The sequence below is a fragment of the Equus caballus genome, chromosome 1 (assembly GCF_041296265.1).
Source record: "Equus caballus isolate H_3958 breed thoroughbred chromosome 1, TB-T2T, whole genome shotgun sequence".
NCBI lineage: Eukaryota > Metazoa > Chordata > Mammalia > Perissodactyla > Equidae > Equus > Equus caballus.
The window spans coordinates 100,481,765-100,489,700 of record NC_091684.1 but is presented as its reverse complement, the minus strand read 5'-3'; positions in this window follow the sequence as shown (position 1 = coordinate 100,489,700).

Sequence of the window (7,936 nt, the reverse complement as noted above, 5' to 3'; positions counted from 1 at the left end):
GGTAAAAGCAACCATTTTGAAATACACCAGAGCATTTTGTTCCTAACAAGGGCTGCTCTCAGGAGAAACCACTTAACCAGAGCCTAGCCTGATGGGGTTTTATCAGAGCCTAACTGACCCGAGAACCTGCAACTCCAGCAGGTTCTAGCCTTCCTGTTCCAGCTGAAGGGGTGGGTTGGGGTTTATTAAGAAACGCTTGTGACGTTCACAGCCCAGAGGCACAGGCGCACTAAGAAACTGAGACTTAATCATAGGAACGTAGATCACTTCTCCCCCACACACATTCCTAAATTTTACCCCCGCATTTCTAAAGGACTACTAACAGCAACTTATTTTACCTAGCACATCACGTCTAGCGATCAAGAAAGAATTACAAGGCATACCAAAAGGCAAAAATTATAGTTTGGAGAGACAGAGCAAGCATCAGAACCAGACTCAGGGACGGCAGGGATGTTGGAATTATCAGATCAGGAATTTAAAACAACTATGATTAATATGCTAACGGCTCTAACAGATAACGCAGACAGCATGCAAGAACGGATGGATGCTGTGAGCAGAGAAATGGAAGTTCTGAGAAAGAATAGAAAAGAAATGGTAGAGATGAAGAAACCCTGACAGAAATGAAGAATGCCTTTGATGAACTTACTAGTAGACTGGCCATGGCTGAGGGAAGAATCTCTGAGCTTGAGGGTATCTCAAGAGAAACTTCCAAAACTGAAAAGCCAAGAAAAAAGACTGAAAATAATGGAACAGAATATCCAAGAACAGTGGAACAACTGAAAATTAGGTGTAATATACGCATAATGGGAATACCACAGAAGGAGAAGAGAGAAACAAAATAAATATTTGAAGCTACAATGACTAAGAATTTCCCTCAAATTAATGTCAGACACCAAATCACAGAACCGTGAAACTCAGAGAAGACCAAGCAGGATAAAAACGAAGAAACCCCCTACACTTAGATATATCATATTAAAATTGCAGAAAATAAAAAATAAATAAAAATCTTGAGCAATTAGAGGAAAAACACCTTACCTGTAGAGGAACAAAGATAATAATTAGATCTGACTCCTCCTGAGAAACCATGCAAGCAAGAAGAGAGCAGAGTGTAATTTCTAAAGTGTCGGGGACAAAAAAGAAAATACCAACCTAGAATTCTGTATCCTGTGAGATTATCCTTCAAAAATGAAGGAGAAATAAAGACTTTCTTAGACAAACACAAATTGAGGGACTTTGTTGCCAGTGTCTCTACTGGGCAAGAAATGTTAAAGGAAGTTCTTTAGAGGGAAAGAAAATCACATAGGTCAGAAACCCAGACCTACATAAACGAAGGAACAGCATCAGAGAAGGTAAAATAAAAACTTTCATTTTTCTTTTTCTTAATTGATCTAACAGATAAGTTTGCTCAAAATAATAATAGTGACAATATACAGATATTCCTCAACTTATGATGGGGTTGCTTCCCAATAAACCCATTGTAAGTTGAAAATATCGTAAGTTGAAAATTCATTTAATACACCTAACCTATGGAACATCATAGCTTGCCCTGTCCACCTTAAATGTGCTCAGAACACTTACATTAGCCTACAGTTGGGCAAAATCATCTACCGTGAAGCCTATTTTATACAAAACTTTGAATATCTCATGTGATTTATTGAATACTGTACTGAAAGTGAAAAACCATGGTTGGATGGGTACAGAATGGTCATAGGTGTATCACTTGTTTACTGTTGTGATCACGTGGCTGCGGCTTGCCACTGCCCAGCATCACAGGAGAATAACACACCACACATCACTAGCCTGGGAAAAGATCAAAATTCAAAATTCAAAGTACAGTTTCTCCTGAGTGTGTATCACGTTTGTACCATCGTATAGTCAAAAAATTTAAAGTTGAACCATTGTAGGTCAAGAACTATCTGTATTCAGTTACATATGCTTATATATATGCTTGTGTATGCTTATTATAAGTGAAATGAATGACAGCAATGAATGGGAGGGAGGAATTAGGATTATTTTGTTACTGTAAGGTACTCACACTGCACATGAAGTGTATAGTGTTATTTGCAAGTGGACTTGGATTAGTTGCAAATGTTTACAGTCGTGCATTGCATAACGACATTTCTGTCAACAACAGACCACATATATGGCAGAGGTCCCATGAGATTAGTACCATACAGCCTAGCCGTGTAGTAGGCTATACCGTCTAGGTTTGTGTAAGCACAGTCTATGATGTTCGCACAATAATGAAATTGCCTAACAATGCATTTCTCAGAAGGTATTCCCGTAGTTAAGTGATGACCATGCTGTAAACTCTAGGGCAACCACTAAAAAGAAGGGTAACTGATATACTAAGAAAAGAGAGAAAACGGAATTATATAAAATGCTCAATTAAAGCCACAAAGACAGAAAAAAAGTAGATGACACAAATAGGAACCCAAAAGGGACAACAAATAGAAAACAGTAACAAACATAGTAGATATTAATCCATCTATATCAATAATCACTTCAAATGTCAATGTTCAAAATACACTGATGAAAGAGAGAGATTGTCACAGTGGATCAAAAAACAACACCCAGCTGAATGTTATCTAGAAGAAACCCACTTTGAATATAAAGACACATATACATTAAAAATAAATGGATGGAGAAAGATATACAATGCTAACACTAATCCAAAGAAAACAGAAATAGCTATGATTTCTCTAGGGCAGACTTCAGAGCAAGGAAAGTTGTCAGGGATCAAGACGGGCTTCACATAATGATAAAGGGGTTGATTCTCCAAGAAGACAAAACAATCCTAATGTGTATGCAGCTAATAGCTGAGAGTCAAAATACATGAGGCAAAACTGATAGACCTGCAAGGAGAAATAGATGAGTCCACCATTATATCTGGAGACGTCAACACACGTCTATCAGAAATGGACAGACCCAGCAGGCAGAAAACCAGTAAGGACACAGTTGAAGTCAACAGTCAACTGGATATAACAGATATCTACAGACTGCTTCATCCAACAACAGGAGAATACACATTCTTCTCAAGCTCACATGCAACATTCACCAAGACACAGCAGAGTCTGGGGCCATACAACACAACTTCACAAATTTAAAACATAGAAATCCTACAATGTCTGCTCTCAGACCACAATGGAATTAAACAGGAAATGAGTAACACAAAGATAGCTGGAAATCCCAAAATACTTGGAGATTAAGCAACACACTTCTAAATAACATATGCATCGAAGAAGAAATCTCAGGAAAAAATTTAAAAATATTTTTAAGTGAATGAAAATGAAAATAGAACTTATCAAAATTTGTGGGATACAATGAAAGCCATGATTACAGGGAAATTTACAGCATTGAATTCTATTATATTAGAAAAGAAGAAAGATCTAAAGTCAATAATCTAAGCTTCTACCTTAGGAAACTAGAAGAAGAGCAAATTAAATCCAAAGTAAACAAAAAATAATAATAATAATTAAAAATTAGACCAGACCTCAAGGAAATTGAAAATGATAAATGAATAGGGAAAATCAACTAAACCAAAAGTTGATTCTTTGAAAAGATAAAACTGATAAGCCTCTAGCCAGATTAACTAAGAAAAAAAGAGAGAGGACACAGATTACTAACTTTAGGAATGAAAGAGGGGACGCCACTGCAGATCCCGTGGACACTAAAAGGATAATAAGGGACTACTATGAACAACCCTAGACCTACAAATTTGATAACCTAGATGAAACCGGCCATTTCCATGAAAGACCTAATCTGCCAAAACTCACACAAGAGGAAAGAGACAATTTGGACAGGCCTATATCTACTAGAGAAACTCAATCAATAATTAATAACCTTCTAGAACGGAAAGCACAAAGCCCAGCTGGGTGCACTGGTGAATTCTACCCAACATTTAAGGGAGAAATTATACCTGTTCTCCACAATCTCTTTCAGAAGAGAGAAGCAAAGTTAACACTTCCTAGCTCATTCTACAAGGCCAGCGTTATCCTAACACCAAAACCAAAGACCTTACAAGAAAAGAAAACTACAGACCAATATCTCTTGTGAACATAGGTGCAAAAATGCAAAAATCCTCTACAAAATATTAGCAAATCAAATCCAACAATGTATAAAAATAATTACACATCACAGCCTGGGGTTTACCCCAGGTATGTAAGGCTGGTGGAACATTAAAAAATCAATTGATGTAATCCATCACATCAACAGGGTAAAGAGAAAAAATCACATGATCATATTGTGAAAATTAATCATCAGACACCTCATTTAAAATGGAGTTGGGAGGCCAGAAGGGGAGCTGTCATGGCCTATGATGATGGCAGAGCCAAACAGGACGAAGAAAGACTCCCCTCTTGCCAGGCAAGAGCTCAGCCAATGAGAGACTGTCAGAACTCAGCCCATGACAAGCCACAGTCCTTCGAACTCTCAATTCCTCCAATGGACTCTTTCTTTACAATGGCCCTCCCAATTTCCTCTCCCACTCTGTAAAAGAGTTTCTCCTCCCCTTGTCCCTCGGACTTTGCATGCAGCTCACCATGGTTGCAGATCTCAAATTGCAATTCTTTGTTGATCCTAAATAAGCCCATTTTTGCTGGAGAGATAACTGGCCATTTGTTTAAGGTCAACAATGTCAACAGATGCAGAAATAGCATTTGAGAGAATCCAAAATCCATTCATGATAAAGTCTCTCAGTAAACAGGAATGGAGGAGAACCTCCTCAACTTGATAAAGAATATCTATTTTAAAAAACCCACATAGACAATCATATCATTTGCTCTCTATTCTCTTCCACTGACCTATGTGCCTATTTTTATGCCAATAACATACAATTTTGATTACTACAGCTTTGCAACATAGCTTGAAATCAGGAAGTGTGATGCCCCCAGCTTTATTCTTCTGTCGTAGAATTGCTTTGGCTATTCAGGGTCTTTTGTGGTTCCATGCAAATTTTAGGATAGTTTTTTCTTTGTCTGTGAAAAATCCCATTGGAATTTTGATAGCGATTGCATTGAATCTGTAGGTTTCTTTGAGTAGTGTGGACATTCTCACTATATTAATTCTTACCACCTGAGAAGATCGGATATCATTCCATTTATTTGTGTCTTCTTCACTCTCTTTCATCAATGACTTATAGTTTTCAGTGTACAGGTCTTTCACCTCCTTGGTTAAATTTACTCCTAAATATTTTATTGTTTTTTGATGCTACTGTACATGAGATTGCCTTCTTTTTTTCGTGTTATAATCATTTTTATTTCTGAAAAGTTCATAATAGTGGCCCTTCTTTTATTCATGATTTTAATAATTTGAGTCTTTTGGGGGGGGGCTGGTCTATCTAAAGATTTGTCAATTTTGTTGATTGTTTCACAGAATTGACTTTTTAAAAATTTCCTCTCTATATTTCATTTATTTTGGCATTAATCTTTACTATTTCCTTCCTTTTGATTGTGTTTGGTTTAGTTTGCTCTTCGTCTTCTGGTAGCTTAAGATGTAAGGTTAGGTTATTGAGTTGAGATCTTTCTTTCCCAATGTAGCTGTTTACACATTCACATTTCTATCTAAGCACTGTGTTGGTTGCATAAGTTTTGGTATGCCGTGTTTTTGTTTTCATTCATCTCAAAATATTTTCTGATTTCCCCTGTGATTTCTTCTTTGACGTCTTGGTTATTTAGGAGTATGCTACTTAATGTCCACATAGTTGTGAATTCCTCAGATTTCCTTCTGTTAATGATTTCTAATTTCATTCCATTGTGGTCAGAGAACATACTTTGTATGATTTCAGTTCTTTTAAACTTCTTAAGACTTACTTGATTGCCTAACTATGATCTATCCTGGAGAATGTTTTTAGGCACTTGAGAAGGATGTGTGTCCTGCTGTTGTTGGATGGGGCGCCCACTGGATCGCTCTTGCAGACAGTTCATTGTTAGTGTGTAGAAATGCACCTGATTGCTGTGTGTTGATTTTGTGTCCTGCCACTTTACTGAATTCATTTATTAGTCCCAGCAGTTTTTTCGGCAGAGTCTTTAGGGTTTTCTATATCATGTCCTCTGCAAATAGAGAAAATTTTACTTCTTCTTTTCTGATTTGGATGCCTTTTCCTTCTTTTTCTTGCCTAATGCTCTGGCTAGGACTTCTAGCACCGTGTTGAATAGAAATGGCGAGAGTGGGCATCCTTGTCTTGTTCCTGATCTTAGAAGAAAAGCTTTCACCTTTTCACCATTGAATATGATGTTAGCTGTGGGCTTGTCCTATATGGCGTTTATTATGCTGAGAACGGTCCTATTGATGTGGATCAAGGCTGCGCCAGGGGGAGAAGCCCAAGGTGTCCTGGCCTACATGCCGATCTATATGACCTGACTCATATCTAAAGTTATATGACCACACAATAACCAGACCCCACCTGCACTGATACCATTTAATTACCTCTTACATCATCTTTCCTTTGTCTTGTAAAGAAATAACTCACACACCCATGCCGTATAAATTTAGGTCTAACCCTCAACACATTGCCGCTCTTCACTGCCCACGGGTCCCGTCCCCATGCCTGCAGCTCTTGAATGCCCACGGGTCCCGTCCCCATGCCTGCAGCTCTTACTGCCCACGGGTCGCGTCCCCAAGGCTGCAGCTCTTACTGCCCACGGGTCCCGTCCCCATGCCTGCAGCTCTTACTGCCCACGGGTCCCGTCCCCATGCCTGCAGCTCTTACTGCCCACGGGTCCCGTCCCCATGCCTGCAGCTCTTACTGCCCACGGGTCCCGTCCCCAAGGCTGCAGCTCTTACTGCCCACGGGTCGCGTCCCCAAGGCTGCAGCTCTTCACTGCCCACGGGTCCCGTCCCCATGCCTGCAGCTCTTACTGCCCACGGGTCCCGTCTCCACGCCTGCAGCTCTTACTGCCCACGGGTCCCGTCCCCATGCCTGCAGCTCTTACTGCCCACGGGTCCCGTCCCCATGCTACTCCATGCTAGTCTCTGAATAAAAGAGCACCACTGCCAGACCATGAGAGGCAAAGAAATCCTTCTTTCGACTCCTAGGCTCGCCGAGCCAGCATCATTTCACCTAACTTGTTGAGAGTTTTTATCAAGAAAGGATGTTGAATTTCGTCAAATGCTGAACGTCCTTCTTTCCCTTAGGGCACAAGCTGGAAGAAGCGCCCCTCGCTTTTGCTCGCCTCTCATTGGCCAGGGCTCAGGGCTGCATGGCCACAAGGGGGGCTGGGAAATGCAGTCCTTCTCATGGACGGCTCAGACCCTGATCACCTCCGGTGCTTCTGTCCCTGAAAAGAGAAAACAGAATGGACTTGAGGGTTCAACCAGCAGGGGCTGCCATGACATATTGATGGGAAAATACATGAAAAACTGGTAACAGTACTGTCTTCCAGGAGCAGGAGACTGGTGTGTCTGTGGACACAGTGGGAGGAAAATGTCCCTTTTACTGCCCTTTCAAACTGCATAATTTGTTCCATGTGAATGTAGTAACTAATTACACATTTTTAACACAGTAATAAGAATAGCACTGCCCTTTGTGCCTGGTAAACCTCCACAGCCGGGTCACCAGCCAGAAGGCTGTGTGCCCGCCCTCTCCCGCCCTCGGAGAGGTTGCAGATGTGTGAGACTCAAACAGTGGGAAATTCACATCCTCTGAGGAGCAGGGGAGGCCCCGCTGGCCTGCGTGGGCAGAGGCCTGGACAGGAACACAGGTTCAGACAAGCACCTGAGGGAGCCAGGCCTCCTGAGCCTGTGAACCCCATGGGCGCCCCGGCCGCCTTGTGGCCTTCGTGACTGTGCCAGGCTTGCTCAGGGTAGAGAAAGGCCCACCTTGCTGCCAGGCCTGTGCCCAGGACTGCAGAGCAGGCGGAGGCGGCCTGCACCATCTGGATGGGGCCGGGATGCAGGGGGCGGGGGAGCTGGGCTGGAGACACAGGCAGCTCCTGGA